Source organism: Microsporum canis, genomic scaffold (assembly GCF_000151145.1).
Source record: "Microsporum canis CBS 113480 supercont1.4 genomic scaffold, whole genome shotgun sequence".
NCBI classification, from domain to species: Eukaryota; Fungi; Ascomycota; class Eurotiomycetes; order Onygenales; family Arthrodermataceae; genus Microsporum; species Microsporum canis.
This window is the reverse complement of record NW_003299166.1, coordinates 2,549,102-2,569,341: the sequence shown is the minus strand read 5'-3', so window position 1 is coordinate 2,569,341 and position 20,240 is coordinate 2,549,102.

Genomic DNA, 20,240 nt, shown 5'->3' with positions numbered 1-20,240 from the left:
GCGTTAGGACTACTACTAGATCTAGAAGAGGAGGAGGACGCTAATTACTCGGGCTAGGAAAAAGACTAGCTCCTATATTAAAGCGTATATAGGAGCCCCAAGAAGATATACTATAAGAATAGTAAAGGTTCTAGAAAGGAAAAATAGAAAATCTATATATCGTTATAGATACTATAGTAAATTAAACTACTATAGCTAGAACTATAATAGATACTAGCTATAGAGCCTATAGAGTAATAATATTAGCCTTTACTAGAAAGTAGTGTATTAAGCGTATTCCAATTATACCACGTATACTCTCCGGTATAAATAGACTAATAGATAAGATAATAATAGAAATAGAATATATAACTCTAGATATTATAGGTAACTAATAGAAGCGTATATTTATATATATTTTGCTACGGGTAGTAGAGTATAATATTATATTAGGAAGGGGTTAGATAGCAGATTAGGACGCCTTATTAGAAAAATAGACGAGGATATTAGTTTTTAATTAGATAGGGGTTAGAGTAGAGGTAGGGGATATATAGAGGAAAATAGATATAAAGGAAATTTTAACTATAGCCTTTAGCTACTTATATAGGAGAGTAAGGAGGGGGAAGGTATAAAAGGGAGACCTCGATAAGTAGAAGGCAGAGTGCCGTCTACGAATAACGTTAGAATCTATCTAGCGAAGACCTTACTAGATAACTTCTAGCGAGTCTATAGGATAAGATATATAAGTACTAATAAGGCCGGTCTAGCGATACTATTACTAGACGGCCCCTATCGAGCCTACTATATAGAGTATACTATACGTATAGGTAATAATAGAGCCTATCTATAGAAGTCTTTACTAGATAGCTCCTATTAAAATATTCGTAGCGAGTATAGCGGATATTAAGAAGGCTCTAAAGGTAAAGCCACAGACGGATTCTAGAACGAAGCTACCGCCGTAGTATTATAAGTATCTAGATATATTTAACTAGAAGGTAGTAGAAATACTATCTCTATATAGATTAGGTATTAATCACGAGATCGAGCTAGTTAAATAGAACGAACGGGGAAATAAGCTAAAGATTCTCTAGGGCCCCCTTTATAATATATCTAGAGGCGAGCTATTAGTACTTCGGAAAACCCTTATAGAACTACTAGAGAAAGGGTTTATCCGCGTAAGTAACTTACCTACGGTTACCCCTATACTATTTACTAAGAAGCTAGAAGGAGGACTAAGGTTCTATATTAACTATAGGGGCCTAAATAAGATTACCCGAAAGGATAGATACCCCCTTCCTCTAATAAATAAGATACTATAGCGGATTTTAAAGGCGAAATAGTTTACTAAGCTTAATATAATTACTACCTTTTATTAGCTTTAGATAGCGGAAGGATCGAAATAGATAACGGCGTTTAGAATATAATATAGCCTATATAAATAGCTCATAACCCTATTTAGTCTAGCTAATATATTAAGTATATTCTAACGATATATTAACTAGGTACTATAGAACTTCCTAGACGAATTCGTATTAGCCTATATTAACGATATCTTAATTTTTATAGAAGGGCCCCTTAAAGAATATAGAGCGTAGGTAAAGAGAGTACTCTAGAAACTAAGAGAGGTAGGACTATCTATCGATATTAATAAGAGTAAATTTAAAGTTACTTCTACTAAGTATTTTAGGTTTATTATTAATACTAAGGAAGGAATTAAGATAGACCCCGCGAAGGTTAATACTATTCTAAACTAGTAAGTATTATAATTAGTAAAAAGAGTATAAGGGTTTCTAGGGTTCGTAAACTTTTATCGGAGATTTATAAAGGACTTCTTAAAGATAGCGGCCCCCTTAATAGAACTTATTAAAAAGGATACCGAGTTTAAGTAGATATTAGAGGCTAATACGGCCTTTAATAAACTTAAAAAGAAATTTATAGTTAAGCCTACCCTTTTATAATTTAATCTAGAATAGGAGACTATACTAGAAACTAACTCTTCCGAATATATAGTAGGAGGTACCTTAATATAGTATAATAATAAGAGCTTTCTTCGCCCCTATACCTTCTATTTAAAAAGGAACTCTCCGGCTAAGTATAACTATAAGATCTATAATAAGGAACTACTCGTAGTTATCCGGTACTTAGAAGAATAGAAAGTAGAACTTCTAGTAGTTAGCTCTTTTAGAATTCTAATAAACTATAAGAACTTAGAGTACTTTATAACGATCTAACGGCTAATAGAGTAATAGATAAGATAGGTAGAATTCCTAAGCCGGTTTAACTTTAAGATAATCTATCGGCTAGAGATCCTAAACTCGATAGTAGACGCGCTCTCGCGGAGGGAGTAGGATAGACTGGGGCCGAGTCCGGGTTTTTTACCCGGACCGGCCCGGTCCGACCCGGCCGGGTCGAGTCGGTATTAGGCTTTTTTTAGACTCGGTCCGACTCGGCGAGCCGGGTTAAGGCTTAGAACCCGGCCCGTCGAGTCGGGTTGAGGCTTAAAATATTCTAACTCTCTAAATAGAGAAGCTAAGTAAATAAGAATAGAATCTTTAGAAAGCTCTATTAATTCTCTATTAAATAAGGTTATTAGTAGTTTAATACTATTTAAATTAAGCTCTCTAGCTAAATTTTAAAGAAAGTATACTATTTTTAGAACTATATCTTAATATGAACCTAGAGCCTCTAATACTAATAATTTTAAAACGTAAATAGCCTTATTTTATAGAGAATTAATAGAGCTTTTAAATAATAATATTTTTATTCGCCTAGCCTTCCTATTTAGGAAGATATTACTATTAGTAATAGAAAGTTAAAAACCCGGGTTTTTTACCCGACTCGACGCGGTCCGGCCCGGCCCGACCCGTACTAAGAATTTATTAGTACCGACCCGATCGGGTCGGTAGTTTAAAGGCCAAAACCCGGCCCGACCCGGTACCGACCCCAGTCTAGAGTAGGATATACCTAAAGATATATTAGACGAACGGTTGGCCTATAGAGAGATAAAACTACTAAAGGATAAATAGATCGATATAAGTAATAGTAGTAAAGAGGACCTCCCTAATATTAGTATTAAGCTCTCTGCGAAGCCTAAAGTATATATACTATCTATAGCGCCTAATAGTAGACTATTAAAGTACCCTAGTAATAGTATTACGCCCTCTAGAACTAGAGTCTATTACTAGACTAGCTTTAAGACCGACGAACTGCGGAGTATTTAGGAGAATATATAGAGAAATAACTCTATTATACTAGTACTAAAATAAGTAGTACGGGAGAAGAGAGCGAGATTCTCTATCTACCTTGGGGTAAAGGTATCGATAATAGAGTACTCTCTAGCACTAAATAGTAAACTACTCTAGAGAGGGAGGAGGTAGGTACCTAATAGTAAACTACTACGGACAAGAATAGTATAAGATACCTACAACTCTATACTTAGTAGCCACCTAGGAAGAGAGGTTATAATCGCCCTAGTAGGTAGATAATTCTACTAGCCAGGCTACGCGAGAGATATTAGATAGTTTCTATAGAACTACGCGACTTATAAAGCCTTAAACTCCTAGAAGGACCGAAGATAAGAATTACTTAAGCCCTTATCTATATTAAATAGATTATAGAGTAAACTCTCTATAGACTTTATTACTAATCTCTCGAAGAGCTAGCGCTATACTACTTTATTAATAATAATAGATAGACTAAGTAAAGGGGTTATACTAGAACTTTACGAGAAGATAGACGCCGATACTATTACTAAGATCTTTATTAGGACGATATATAGGCGGTACGGACTACTATAGGCTATAGTTATAAATCGCGGAATATAGTTTATTAGAGTACTTTAGACTCGAATCTATTAAATCCTAAGGATAAGGAGGTATCTATCGACTACGTAGTACCCGGAGACGGATAGTTCTACTAAGAGAATAAACTAAATAGTAGAGGCCTACCTATAGAAGTATATAAACTACCTATAGGATAACTAGTATAACTAGCTCCCCTTAGTAGAGCTCGCGATTAATAATCGAGATACAGCGGCTACGGGCGTATCCCCCTTCTTCCTAAAGTATAGGTACTATCTAGATATAGTGGATTTTCTAGAAGACCTTATGGTAGAAGCTTCTAACTTAAGGAGCCCTATCTAATGAGCGGACGCTATCTTATATAAGCTAAAGTTAACTAGCGAATAGATATAGGCTTTAATAGTAGCTACCTAATAGAAGTAATAGGATTTTATAAATAGATTTAGGGACCTAGGTACGTAGTATAAAGTAGGGGATTATATATAGCTAGATTTATAGAATATTAAGATAGACCAACCCTCTAAGAAGCTTAACGCAAAATATAGAAAGTTTAGAGTCTTAGAGAGGATTAGAAGCTACGTTTACTACCTAAATACCCCTAGGACGATATATAATATATTCTATATAAATCTACTCCGTTCTATAGTCTTAGATCTACTACCTTCGTAGCGAGTATAGGCCTAACGACTACCTAGAATAGTTAGCGAGGACGGGGAGCCTGAAGAATTCGAGGTCGACCAAATAGTAAAGGAATAAACTAGAAAGGGATAACGGTAGCTACTAGTAAAGTAGATAGGCTAGAATAAGCTAACCTAGGAACTAGCCTCGGCGCTATAGGAGACCGCCGCCCTCGACGCTTTTAAAGCGAGAACTAGAAGGGGGGTATAATATAAGGGGTTAGACTTCTATTCCCTTCTTAGGTTACTATGCGCTCTATAATTAACGAGGTAGTAAGGCCTATCTAGAGATATTATTACTAGACTCCCCCTTTTACTCTCGCGTATATAACCCTTAATATAGTTATATAACCTTAACGCCTAGAGCTATAGCTCTATCCTCTATTACCGACTTCCTTCCTTTTCCCCTTTCTTCTTCTTCTCTATATGTTTTGTCTTCGACTTATAGATACCCTTAGTTAGTTAAATAGAACTCTCTTTGGCCGTTAACACTACCTTTATATCCCTATAGAGAATTTAGGCGACGTTAGATTATAATCTAACAAATTTTATATATTGTACTAGGTTCGAACTTAGAATCCTCTTTTTTTAGATATACTACTTAGTTACTAGCCCTATTTAAGTAGTAAGAATATTCTAGAAGTTAGTAGTAAGGAACGAATTTAATAGTTAGTTAATAAAAAAGAGAGACTACGTAGTCTTTAGATTCGGAACTACTATAGAGAATTTAGTAAAAAGAAAGACGCCCGTACTAGTCCTAGTTAATATTAACTAATTTATTCTAGGTTACTCCTTATCAGAGCCTATTTTTAGTTATATTTTATATATTTATAGCCTAGATAGGTATTAAACTTAGGACTTTATATATTTCTAGAATAATATAGCCGATAGATTACTAGTCCTATTTAGGTATTAGTAACTATATAAAAGAGCATAATAAGGGCTAAATTAAATATTAGAAAGGAAAGAAATATAGTAGTAAATATAGATATCCGCGTTATTTACTAGTACTAATTTACGGAGCGAAGCGAAGTATATTGTATTCCAAAAAGTGGATATATAGAAGGGGTCAAATGTGCGTATTTGTGGGTCTGCTATAAATTACGTGATTGGTTGAATCCTAGGCATTTGATTGGATACTTGCAACCTTGCATAAGTAGTGGCTTGGCAGCTTAGTCATCTTACCCCATCAAAATTGAATGACGATACTTAGTCATCAACATATTGAATGGATGCTGAGTCATCGACATGTTGGATGGATGCTGAGTCAGCAACATGTTGGATGGGTGCTTAGTCATCGACATGTTGGATGGATGCTGAGTCATCGACATGTTGGATGAGTGTTTAGTCAGCAACATGTTGGATGGATGCTTAGTCAGCAACATGTTGGATGGGTGCTTAGTCATCGACATGTTGGATGGGTGCTGAGTCATCGACATGTTAGATGAGTGTTTAGTCAGCAACATGTTGGATGGATGCTTAGTCAGCAACATGTTGGATGGGTGCTTAGTCATCGACATGTTGGATGGGTGCTTAGTCATCGACATGTTGGATGGGTGCTTAGTAATCATCTTAGTCATCAGGTCACGTGATATTTTTTGCACATCGATATTGAATACATTCGCTCCATTACTTATAGATAGCTCTGCTAGCTATAGGAGAAAGCTTAGGCTTTTGACCTAGTATTAATATTAAGGGCCGAATAAATATATATTCTAGTCCTAAATAGGAAATTTTAAATAGACTCTAGTTATAATTTTTATTATAGATTTAAATAAATTAGGCTCTACTCGGGCTTCCTATTAATAAGGCTAAGGTACTATAGGAACTACTCGTACTACTATTACGCTAGAGCCTTAGTTAGCCTATCTATAGGTATCTAATTAGTTAGAACCTACTTAATATAAATATTACCGCTTTAAATACGTTCTCTAAGCTAATACTAATAAATATTAATATACTTAAGCTTTATTAGCAAGAGCTAAGTAGTCTTCTTTATTAGGCTAACCGTTTAAGTATTATTATAGTAAAACTCGTACGTTTAGCTAATATCGAGTTTTACCTAGTTAAATAGGCGCTACTACTAGATTATCTAGGCTATAGTATATAATAGCGAGGTAAGTTCAGCTTCTATTATTAATATTATAACTATTTATTAAAGCGTTACCTTCTAGTTAATAGATCTACTAAATAGCTTAAAAAGGTATCCTTTTAAGCTTCGTCTCATTAAGTTATTGTCTATAAACGCTATATTACTTAAGGCTTCGAATACTTAATATTTTTTAAAGAATTTATAGAGGTAATCGGTAGTATATTTAATAGATAGATCTTTAGTATCTTATAGATAATAGATTAGCCTATTAACCTATACCGTATATAATAGTAAAGGATTTTTTAGAAATTAAGCGAGCCTACTCGTTATAAACGCAATATCTAGTCTAGTAGTAATTATAATATATAGAATAGATCTAATCTTCTATTAGAACTCTTATATCTAGCTCTATATTATCTAGCCGTTAAAAGGTTCTAATTTCTATTCTTTTACTAACGGCGTTAGGGCTTTAGGTATATATTATAGGTTATAATATTTTATAATCTTATTAATATACGTTCGTTAATTTAATTAGATTTTTCCTATATTCTCGTCTTATTAAATATTAATATTTAGGAACTACTTAACGTTCCTAATACTTTTAATCTTAAATTTTACTATTAGTTTACTTATAACCTATTTAGTATATCTACTATATCTATATTACTAGGTAATAATAATATTATCTACGAAGAAGAATAGAAGGACTTTACTATCTATTAGAAGGTAGAGTTTATTAGAAATAGGTTTAAGCCCTAGTTCCGAGAGTATATTAGTAAAGATATTTAACTAGAGTAACGGAGACCTTCGTAGGCTATATAAGGCTAGATATAGCTTTATAATATATCCGTTCTCTTAGAATCTATTAGAGAACTTATAGTAAATTTCTTCGTTAAGGTAGATATTTAGGAAGGCGTTTACCGCGTCTCCCTACTACTATTTAAGACCGAATACTATAACTACTAAGATAAGTACTCTTATTGTTCTAGAAGCTAGCGTTACTACGTAGGTATCTAAGTTCCCTATAATCTATATATCTCCCCTTATATAGAGGCGTACTTTATATTTTTTAAGATAGCTATTTCTATTAAATTTATATATAAAGACCTATTATAATAGTAATACTTACTTACCTTAAGGTTAAATTACCTTCGAGAATATACCTTGTCCCCTTATCTTTTTCTATTTAACTTAGGCTACCTTTATAAATTCGTCCTTTTTTAGATATTTAAGTATCTCGTTCTAGTTTTTCGGTAGTAGAGGTAAAGCGGACTAGTAAGGTATTATTTAGTTAATTAGTTCGCAAGGACGTAGGGTTCCTATATAGAATACTATATAAAAATATATTAGCGGAGGTTCTAAAGCTATATAAAAACTAGCTACTCTATAAGAAGGCTTTCTCTACCTTAGGCGATTAATAATATATTCTAGTAATAGGTCTACTATTAATTCTAGCCTTAATAATAATAGACGTACTATTATTAGAACTTCTAGCTATTAAGGCTATTAAGGCTTAATTAGAGTTTATTCCTATTTAAGTCTAATATCTATTTCTATTTAATATTAAGCCTCCGGCTTAGGAGTCGGTTCTAGTAATACTAGCTATATTTAGACTAGTTCTAACTAGAACTACGAGTTTATATTAACTTATAGCTCTTTTTCTACCGGGGCTTAAGATATAGGTTTAGGAACTAGTAGTACTAGGGCTTATAATACCTTAAATATAGAAGTTAGCTCTCCTAGAGGTATTTAAGCTACGTTATTATTATTTATTATAATATCGATTTATTCTACTATCTCTTCGGTTCTCTTACGTAATTAAAGACTTAGTAGCTTTTTATCTAGATTAAATATTTTAGTTTTATTAAAGACTATATCTCTAGATCGAATTATACGTCTTAGATACGGTATCTAGATTCTAAAGATATTTATTAAGTTATAACTAATAAGATACCTAATATAAGCTTGTAGAGTAACCTTTTGTTAACGGCCGAAGAGAGTTCTATTTAACTAACTAAGGGTATCCGTAAGTCGAAGACAAAACACATAGGGAAGAAGAAGAAAGAGGAAAAGGAAGGAAGTCGGTGATAGGGGATAGAGCTATAGCTCTAGGCATTAAGGTTATGTGACTATATTAAAGGTCACGTACGCGAGAGTAAAAGGGGGAGTCTAGTAATAGTATCTCTAGATAGACCTTACTACTTTATTAATTATAGAGTACGCGGTAACTCGAGAAGGGAATAGAGGTCTAACCCCTTATATTACGCCCCCCTTCTAGTTCTCGCTTCGAAAGCGTCGAGGGTAGTAGTCTCCTATAGCGCTAAGGCTAGTTCCTAGGTTAGCTTATCCTAGCCTATCTACTTTACTAGTAGCTACTATTATCCCTTTCTAGTCTATTCCTTTACTATCTAGTCGACCTCGAATTCTTCGGGCTCCCTGTCCTCGCTAACTATTCTAGGTAGTTACTAGGCCTATACTCGCTACGAAGGTAGTAGGTCTAAGGCTATAGGACGGAGTAGATTTATATAGAATATATTATATATCGTTCTAGGGGTATCTAGGCGGTAAATATAGCTTCCGATCCTCTCTAAGACTCTAAACTTTCTGTATTTTATATTAAGCTTCTTAGAGGGTCGGTCCGTCTTAATATTCCGCAAATCTAGCTATATATAATCCCCTACTTCGTACTACGTGCCTAGATCCCTAAATCTATTTATAAAATTCTATTACTTCTATTAGGCGGCCGTTATTAAAGCCTATATCTATTCGCTAGTTAACTTTAGCTTATATAAGATAGTATCCGCTCGTTAAATAGGGCTCCTTAAGTTAGAAGCTCCTACTATTAGGTCTTCTAGAAAATCTACTACGTCTAGATAGTATCTATACTCTAGGAAGAAGGGGGATACGCCTATAGCCGCTATATCTTAATTATTAATCGCGAGCTCTACTAAGGGAAGCTAATCGTACTAGTTATCCTATAGGTAGTTCACGTACTTCCGTAAGTAGGCCTCTACTATCTAGTTTATTCTCTTAGTAGAACTATCCGTCTCCGAGTACTATACGGTCGATAGACACCTCCTTATTTCTAGAACTTAATAGATTCGAGTCTAAAGCGCTCTAGTAAACTACGTTCTATAATCTATAACTATAGCCTATAATAGTCTATACCGCCTATATATTGTCCTAATAAAGATTTTAGTAACGGTATCGGCGTCTATCTTCTCGTAAGGTTTTAGTATAACCCCTTTACTTAGCCTATCTATTATTACTAATAGAGTAGTATAGTACTAGCTCTTTGGGAGGTTAGTAATAAAGTCTATAGAGAGTTTACTCTATAATCTATCCGGTACGGGTAGAGGCTTAAGTAATTCTTATCTTTGGTCCTTCTAGAAGTTTAAGGCTCTATAGGTCGCGTAGTTCTATAGGAACTATCTAATATGTTAACGGCCGAAGAGAGTTCTATTCAACTAACTAAGGGTATCCGTAAGTCGAAGACAAAACACATGGGGAAGAAGAAGAAAGGGGAAAAGGAAGGAAGTCGGTAAAGGGGGATAGAGCTATAGCTTCAGGCGTTGAGGTCATGTGACCGTGTTAAGGGTCACATACGCGAGAGTAAAAAGGGGGAGTCTGGTGATGGCATCTCCAGACAGGCCTTGCTGCCTCGTCGATTACAGAGCGCGCGGTGACCCGAGAAGGGAATAGGGGTCCAACCCCTTATATTACGCCCCCCTTCTAGTTCTCGCTTCGAAAGCGTCGAGGGCGGCGGTCTCCTGTAGCGCCGAGGCTGGTTCCCAGGTTGGCTTGTCCCAGCCCGTCCACTTCACTAGTAGCTGCCGTTGTCCCTTTCTAGTCCGTTCCTTTACTATCTGGTCGACCTCGAATTCTTCGGGCTCCCCGTCCTCGCCAACTATCCCAGGTGGTCGCCAGGCCTATACTCGCTGCGAAGGTAGTAGGTCTGAGGCTGCAGGACGGAGTAGATTTATATAGAACACATTATGTATCGTCCCGGGGGTATCTAGGCGATAAGCGTGGCTTCCGATCCTCTCTAAGACTCTAAACTTTCCGCATTTCGCGTCAAGCTTCTTAGAGGGTCGGTCCGTCTTGATATTCCGCAAATCTAGCTATATATAATCCCCTACTTCGTACTACGTGCCTGGGTCCCTAAACCTATTCACAAAATCCTGTTGCTCCTGTTGGGCGGCCGCCATTGAAGCCTGTGCCCATTCGCTAGTTGACTTCAGCTTGTATAAGATGGCGTCCGCTCGTTAGATAGGGCTCCTTAAGTCAGAAGCTCCTGCCGTCAGGTCTTCCGGAAAATCCACCACGTCTAGATAGTACCCATGCTCTAGGAAGAAGGGGGACACGCCCGTAGCCGCCGCATCTCGGTTATTAATCGCGAGCTCTGCTAAGGGGAGCCAGTCGTACCAGTCGTCCTGTAGGTAGTTCACGTACTTCCGTAGGTAGGCCTCTACTATCTGGTTTATCCTCTTAGTGAAACCGTCCGTCTCCGGGTGCCACGCGGTCGATAGGCGCCTCCTTATCCCTAGGACTTGACAGATCCGAGTCCAAAGCGCTCCGGTAAACTGCGTTCCGCGATCCGTGACTATAGCCCGTGGTAGTCCGTGCCGCCTATATATCGTCCTAATAAAGATCTTAGCAACGGTATCGGCGTCTATCTTCTCGCAAGGTTCTAGTATAACCCCTTTGCTTAGCCTATCTATTATTACTAATAGGATAGTGCAGCGCTAGCTCTTCGGGAGGTTAGTAATAAAGTCTATAGAGAGTTTACTCCATAATCTATCCGGTACGGGTAGGGGCTTAAGTAATCCTTGTCTTCGGTCCTTCTAGGAGTTTAAGACTCTACAGGTCGCGCAGTTCCGTAGGAACTGTCTAATATCTCTCGCGTAGCCTGGCCAGTAGAATTGTCTACCTACTAGGGCGGTTGTAACCTCTCTTCCTGGGTGGCCACTAAGCACAGAGTCGTGGGTATCTTGTACTATTCTTGTCCGTAGTGGTTCGCTATCGGGTACCCACCTCCTCCCTCTCTAGAGTAGTTCGCCGTTTAGTGCTAGAGAGTACTCCGTTATCGATACCTTTACCCCGAGGTAGACGGGGAACCTCGCTCTCTTCTCCCGTACCGCTTATTCTAGTGCTAGTATAACGGGGTTATTTCTCCGTACGTTCTCCTAAATACTCCGCAGTTCGTCGGTCTCAAGGCCAGTCTAGTAATAGCCTCCAGTTCCAGAGGGCGTAATACTATTACTAGGGTGCCTTAATAGCCTACCGTTAGGCGCTATAAGTAGTATATATACTTCGGGCTTCGCGGAGAGCTTAATGCTAATACTAGGGAGGTCCTCTTTACTACTATTACTTATATCGATCTATTTATCCTTTAGTAGTTTTACCTCTCTATAGGCCAACTATTCGTCTAATATATCTTTGGGTATATCCTACTCCCTCCGCGAGAGCGTATCTATTATCGAGTTTAGAATCCCTAGCCGATAGATCATCTTGAAGTTAAACCGACTTAGGAATTCTACCTATCTTATCTGTCGCTCTATTAGCCGTCGGACCGTTACAAAGTACTCCAAGTTCTTATAGTCTATTAGAATTCTAAAAGAGCCAACTACTAGGAGTTCTACTTCCTATTCTTCTAAGTAATAGATAACTGCGAGTAGTTCCTTATTATAGATCTCGTAGTTATACTCGGCCGGGGAGTTCCTTTTTAAGTAGAAGGCGCAGGGGCGAAGAAGGCCCTCGTTATTATACTATATTAAGGTACCTCCTACTATATATCCGGAAGAGTTAGTTTCTAGTATAGTCTCCTATTCCGGGTTAAATTATAAAAGGGTAGACTCGGCCATAAATTTCTTCTTAAGTTTATTAAAGGCCGCATCAGCCTCTAACGTCTACTTAAACTCGATATCCTTCTTAGTAAGTTCCGTTAAGGGGGCTACTATCCTTGAGAAGTCCTTTATAAATCTCCAATAAAAGTTTGCGAACCCTAGGAACCCTCGCACCCCTTTTACCAATTGCAGTACTTACTAGTCCAGAATAGCGTTAACCTTCGCGGGGTCTATCTTAATTCCTTCTTTAGTATCGATAATAAACCCGAGATACTTAGTAGAAGTAACTTCGAATTCGCTCTTATTAATATCGATAGGTAGTCCTACCTCTCTTAGTTTCTAGAGTACTCTCTTTATCTGCGCTCTATATTCCTCGAGGGGCCCTTCTATAAAAATCAAGATATCGTCAATATAGGCTAATACGAATTCGTCTAGGAAGTCCCGTAGTATCTAATTAATATATCATTAGAATATACTCGGTATATTAGCTAGACCAAATAGAGTTACGAGCTATTCGTATAGGCTATACTGTGTCCTAAACGCCATTATCTATTCCGATCCTTCCGCTATCCGAAGCTAGTAAAAGGTAGTAATCATATTGAGCTTAGTAAACTATTTCGCCTTTAAAATCCGCTATAGTATCTTATTTATTAGAGGAAGGGGGTATCTATCCTTCTAGGTGATCTTATTTAGGCCCCTATAGTTAACGCAGAACCTCAGTCCTCCTCCTAGCTTCTTAGTAAATAGTATAGGGGCGGCCGCAGGTGAGTTACTTACGCGGATAAACCCTTTCTCTAGTAGTTCCGTAAGGGTTTTCCGAAGCACCAATAGCTTGCCTCTAGATATATTGTAGAGGGGGCCCTAGGGGATCTTTGGCTTATTTCCCCGTTCGTCCTGTTCGACTAGCTCGATCTTATGATCGATACCTAGTCTATGTGGGGACAGCGTTTCTACTACCTTCTGATCGAATACGTCCAGGTACTCATAATACTACGGCGGTAGCTTCGTTCTAGGATCCGTCCGTGGCTTTACCTTTAGAGCCTTCTCGATATCCACCATGCTCGCTACGAATATTTCGACAGGAGCTGTCTGGTAAAGACTTCCACAGACAGGCTCTATTGTCACCTATGCGCACAGCGTACTCTGTGCAGTGGGCTCGATAGGGGCCGTCTGGTGATGGCATCGCCAGACCGGCCTTGTTGGTGCTTGTGCACCTTGTCCTACAGACTCGCTGGGAGCCGTCTGGTGATGGCATCGCCAGACCGGCCTTGTTGGTGCTTGTGCACCTTGTCCTACAGACTCGCTGGGAGCCGTCTGGTGAGGTCTTCGCCAGATAGATTCTGACGTTGTTCGTGGACGGCACCCTGCCTCCTGCTCATCGAGGTCTCCCTTTTGCGCCTTCTCCCTCCTTGCTCTCCTATATAAGTAGCTAAAGGCTGCGGCTAAAATTTCCTTTATATCTATTTTCCTTTATATGTCCCCTACCTCTACTCTAACCCCTATCCGATTAAAAACTAATGTCCTCATCTGTTTTTCTAATAAGGCGTCCTAATCCGCCATCCAACCCCTTCCCAATATAATATCGTACCCTACTGCCCGCGGCAGGATATACATGAACATACGCTCCTATCGGTTACCCGCAATATCTAGGATCATGTACCCTACTTCTATTATCGTCTCGCCCGTCGGTCTATTTACACCGGAGAGTATACGTGGTATAATTGGAATACGCTTAATACGCTACTTCCTAGTAAAGGCTAATATTATTACTCTATAGGCTCTATAGCTAGTATCTATTATAGTTCTAGCTATAGCGGTTTGATTTACTATAGTATCTATAACGATATATAGACTTTCTATCTTTCCTTTCTAGAACCTTTACTATTCTTGTAGTATATCTTCTCGGGGCTCCTATATGCGCTTTAATATAGGAGCTAGTCTTTTCCCTGGCCCGAGTAGTTGGCGTCCTCCTCCTCTTCTAGGTCTGGCGGTGGTCCCGACGCCGCCGGGGTCATATCTGTGACCTATATTATTGGGCGTAGCGGCAGGTAAGGGCAAGCTACGACGAAGTAGCCTGCGCCTCCGCAGCGTAGGCACCTACGGCCCTACCTACGCTTTTCCCTCTCTTTAGGCGACGCCCACTTAGTACGGCGAGCTGGCTTCTGGGCAGTACTATTAATATCTATAGGGTCCCCTCGAGGGACCGCTGGGGCAAGAGCGCGGGGCTACTAGTTCTAAGAGCTCCATACTCTATAACCTTGGAGCCCAATGCGCTAGGCCTAGGCCACTCGCTATACCTCTCTAGACCTATTATCCGTTCGCCTAAGGAGGGAGTAGTAGTCCTCGTAGAACTTAAGGGTATCTACTCTAATTATATACTCTAGGAGCTTAGGGTCTAGGGCTATCTGTAGTGCTCCTATCTTTGCTATGTCGTCCTAAGTGTGGCCTCCTGCTTCTATAATAACTTGATCAAATTCTGCAAGAAACTCAGCCAGTACTCGCTTCCCTTGGCGTATAGTGTACACCCGCCGCCTGGCCTTCTCCTACCGAGCTAGGTCGACGAAAAGGTGGTCCAGGTAAGCACAGAAATGTGCTAGTGTAAACTAGCTTGGGTTATACTAGTTGTACTCTACCTAGGGAAGGACTCTCCTCGCTACTACTCCTTCTAGTCGGAAGAAAATATACTATACTCGCTGGCTAGGGCCCCCAATTAACTCCCTATCCACTATAAGTTTAGCGTTAACTTCTATCCTCTATAATAGATAGTCCAATAGTCTTTCTCCACTAAACTTCTCTGCGTTTAGTAAGGCGGGTTTTGGCCGATCAGGGTGTAGTAGTGTCTATATCGAGGGGGCCGGTGAGGCTTGGGGGGTGAGATATACTACTAGGGGTATCCCCTACTCCTATACCCTCTCTCTTAGCGTAGCTAGCTACGCTATTAAGGTTCTAATCTGCTCCGTCTGCCTCTCTATAAGGGTACTCTGCTGCTCTAGAAAAGCTCCTAACTAACTCGGTGGCTAGTTACTATTCTACTATCCATTTCTATTATTCTCCTGGCCCTGACGTTGGCCTTCCGCTATATCTATTGCGTTCCAATCTTCCATTCCAATATTCCTATACCAATATTTCCAATATCTTCTGTGTACTCGATGTACCCAATGTGTCCAATGTAACCAATGTGTCCAATATAACCAATGTGTCCAATATAACCAATGTATCCAATATGACCAATGTGTCCAATGTAACCAATATAACCAATAAGACCAATATAAGGATGTGTTTTGTAATATTAACGGCCGAAGAGAGTTCTATTTAACTAACTAAGGGTATCCGTAAGTCGAAGACAAAACACATGGGGAAGAAGAAGAAAGGGGAAAAGGAAGGAAGTCGGTAAAGGGGGATGGAGCTATAGCTTTAGGCGTTGAGGTCATATGACCGTGTTAAGGGTCACGTGCGCGAGAGTAAAAAGGGGGAGTCTAGTGATGGCATCTCCAGACAGGCCTTGCTGCCTCGTCGATTACGGAGCGCGCGGTGACCCGAGAAGGGAATAGGGGTCCAACCCCTTACATAATATCTCTCGTATAGCCTAGCTAGTAGAATTATCTACCTACTAGGGCGGTTATAACCTCTCTTTCTAGATAGCTACTAAGTATAGAGTCGTGGGTATCTTGTACTATTCTTATCTATAGTAGTTTGCTATTAGGTATCTACCTCCTCCCTCTCTAGAGTAGTTCGCCGTTTAGTACTAGAGAGTACTCTATTATCGATACTTTTACCTCGAGGTAGACGGGGAACCTTACTCTCTTCTCCTATACTACTTATTCTAGTACTAGTATAACGGGGTTATTTCTCTATATATTCTTCTAAATACTCCGTAGTTCGTCGGTCTTAAGGCTAGTCTAATAATAGCCTCTAGTTCTAGAGGGCGTAATACTATTACTAGGGTACTTTAATAGCCTACTATTAAGTACTATAGATAGTATATATACTTCGGGCTTCGCGGAGAGCTTAATACTAATACTAGAGAGGTCCTCTTTACTACTATTACTTATATTAATCTATTTATCCTTTAGTAGTTTTACCTCTCTATAGACCAACCGTTTATCTAATATATCTTTAGGTATATCCTACTCCCTCTACGAGAGCGCGTCTACTATTAAGTTTAGAATCTCTAGCTAATAGATTATCTTAAAGTTAAACCGGCTTAGGAATTCTATCTATTTTATCTATTACTCTATTAGCCGTTAGACCGTTATAAAGTACTCTAAGTTCTTATAGTTTATTAGAATTCTAAAAGAGCTAACTACTAGGAGTTCTACTTCCTATTCTTCTAAGTACTAGATAACTACGAGTAGTTCCTTATTATAGATCTTGTAGTTATACTCGGCCGGGGAGTTCCTTTTTAAGTAGAAGGCGTAGGGGTAAAGAAGGCCCTCATTATCGTACTATATTAAGGTACCTCCTACTATATATCCGGAAGAGTTAGTTTCTAGTATAGTCTTCTATTCTAGGTTAAATTATAAAAGAGTAGGCTCGGCTATAAATTTCTTCTTAAGTTTATTAAAGGCCGTATTAGCCTCTAACGTCTACTTAAACTCGATATCCTTCTTAGTAAGTTCTATTAAAGAGGCCGCTATCCTTAAGAAGTCCTTTATAAATCTCTAATAAAAGTTTATAAACTCTAAGAACCCTCGTACCCCTTTTACTAATTATAGTACTTACTAGTTTAAAATAGCGTTAACCTTCGCGAGGTCTATCTTAATTCCTTCTTTAGTATTAATAATAAACCTAAGATACTTAGTAGAAGTAACTTCGAATTCGCTCTTATTAATATTAATAGATAGTTCTATCTCTCTTAGTTTCTAGAGTACTCTCTTTATCTATACTCTATATTCCTCGAGGGGCCCTTCTATAAAAATTAAGATATCGTTAATATAGGCTAATATAAATTCGTCTAGGAAGTCCTATAGTACCTAGTTAATATATTATTAGAATATACTTAATATATTAGCTAGACTAAATAGAGTTACGAGCTATTTATATAGGCTATACTATATCTTAAACGCTATTATCTATTCTAATCCTTCTACTATCCGAAGCTAGTAAAAGATAGTAATTATATTAAGCTTAGTAAACTATTTTGCCTTCGAAATCCGCTATAGTATCTTATTTATTAGAGGAAGGGGGTATCTATCCTTCCGGGTAATCTTATTTAGGCCCCTATAGTTAATATAGAACCTTAGTCCTCCTCCTAGCTTCTTAGTAAATAGTATAGGGGCGGCCGCAGATAAGTTACTTACGCGGATAAACCCTTTCTCTAGTAGTTCTATAAGGGTTTTCCGAAGTACTAATAGCTCGCCTCTAGATATATTATAGAGGGGGCCCTAAGGGATCTTTAGCTTATTTCCCTATTTGTCCTATTTAACTAGCTCGATCTCGTGATTAATACCTAATCTATATAGAGATAGCGTTTCTACTACCTTCTAGTTAAATATATCTAGGTACTTATAATACTACGGCGGTAGCTTCGTTCTAGAATCTATCTATAGTTTTACCTTTAGAGCCTTCTCGATATCTACTATACTCGCTATAAATATTTTAATAGGAGCTATCTAGTAAAGACTTCTATAGATAGGCTCTATTATTATCTATACGTATAGCGTACTCTATATAGTAGACTCGATAGGGGCTATCTAGTAATAGTATCGCTAGATCGGCCTTATTAATACTTATATACCTTATTCTATAGACTCGCTAGAAGCTATCTAGTAAGGTCTTCGCTAGATAGATTCTAATATTATTCGTAGACGGTACTCTACCTTCTACTTATCGAGGTCTCCCTTTTACGCCTTCCCCCTCCTTACTCTCCTATATAAGTAGCTAAAGGCTACGGCTAAAATTTCCTTTATATCTATTTTCCTCTATATATCCCCTACCTCTACTCTAACCCCTATCTAATTAAAAACTAATATCCTTATCTATTTTTCTAATAAGGCGTTCTAATCCGCTATTTAACCCCTTCCTAATATAATATCGTACCCTACTACTCGCGGTAGAATATATATAAATATATACTTCTATTAATTACCCGCAATATCTAGGGTTATATATCCTACTTCTATTATCGTCTCGCCCGTCGGTCTATTTATACTAGAGAGTATATATAGTATAATTAGAATATACTTAATATACTACTTCCTAGTAAAGGCTAATATTATTACTCTATAGGCTCTATAGCTAGTATCTATTATAGTTCTAGCTATAGTAGTTTAATTTACTATAGTATCTATAACGATATATAGATTTTCTATTTTTCCTTTCTAGAACCTTTACTATTCTTATAGTATATCTTCTTGGGGCTCCTATATACGCTTTAATATAGGAGCTAGTCTTTTCTTTAGCTCGAGTAGTTAGCGTCCTCCTCCTCTTCTAGGTCTAGTAGTAGTCCCGACGCCGCCGAGGTTATATCTATAACCTATATTATTAGGCGTAGCGGTAGGTAAGAGTAAGCTATAATAAAGTAGCCTACGCCTCTATAGCGTAGATACCTACGGCTCTACCTATACTTTTCCCTCTCTTTAGGTAACGCCTACTTAGTACGGCGAGCTAGCTTCTAGGTAGTACTATTAATATCTATAGGGTCCCCTCGAGGGACCGCTAGAGCGAGAGTACGAGGCTACTAGTTCTAAGAGCTTTATACTCTATAATCTTAGAGCCCAATACGCTAGGCCTAGGCTACTCGCTATACCTCTCTAGACCTATTATCTATTCGCCTAAGGAGAGAGTAGTAGTCCTCGTAGAACTCGGGGGTATCTACTCTAATTATATACTCTAGGAGCTTAGAGTCTAGGGCTATCTATAGTACTTCTATCTTTACTATATTGTCCCAAGTATAGCCTTCTACTTCTATAATAACTTAATTAAATTCTATAAGAAACTTAGCTAGTACTCGCTTCTCTTGGTATATAGTATATACCCGCCGCCTAGCCTTCTCCTACTAAGCTAGGTCGACGAAAAGATAGTCTAGATAAGTATAGAAATATATTAGTATAAACTAGCTTAGGTTATACTAGTTATACTCTACCTAGAGAAGGACTCTCCTTACTACTACTCCTTCTAGTTAGGAGAAAATATACTATACTCGCTAGCTAGGGCCCCTAATTAACTCCCTATCTACTATAAGTTTAGCGTTAACTTCTATCCTCTATAATAGATAGTCTAATAGTCTTTCCCCGCTAAACTTCTCTGTATTTAGTAAGGCGGGTTTTGGCCGATTAGGGTGTGGTAGTATCTATATCGAGGGGGCCGATAAGGCTTAGGGGGTAAGATATACTACTAGGGGTATCCCCTACTTCTATACCCTCTCTCTTAGCGTAGCTAGCTGCGCTATTAAGGTTCTAATCTACTCCGTCTACCTCTCTATAAGGGTACTCTACTACTCTAGAAAAGCTCCTAACTAACTCAGTGGCTAGTTACTATTCTACTATCTATTTCTATTATTCTCCTAGCCCTAGCGTTAGCCTTTTGCTATATCTATTATATTCTAATCTTCTATTCTAATATTCCTATACTAATGTTTCTAATATCTTCTATATACTCGATATACCTAATATATCTAATATAACTAATATATCTAATATAACTAATATATCCAATATAACCAATATATCTAATATAACCAATATATCTAATATAACTAATATAACCAATAAGACTAATATAATAATATATTTTATAATATTAACGGCCGAAGAGAGTTCTATTTAACTAACTAAGGGTATCTATAAGTCGAAGATAAAATATATAGAGAAGAAGAAGAAAGAGGAAAAGGAAGGAAGTCGGTAAT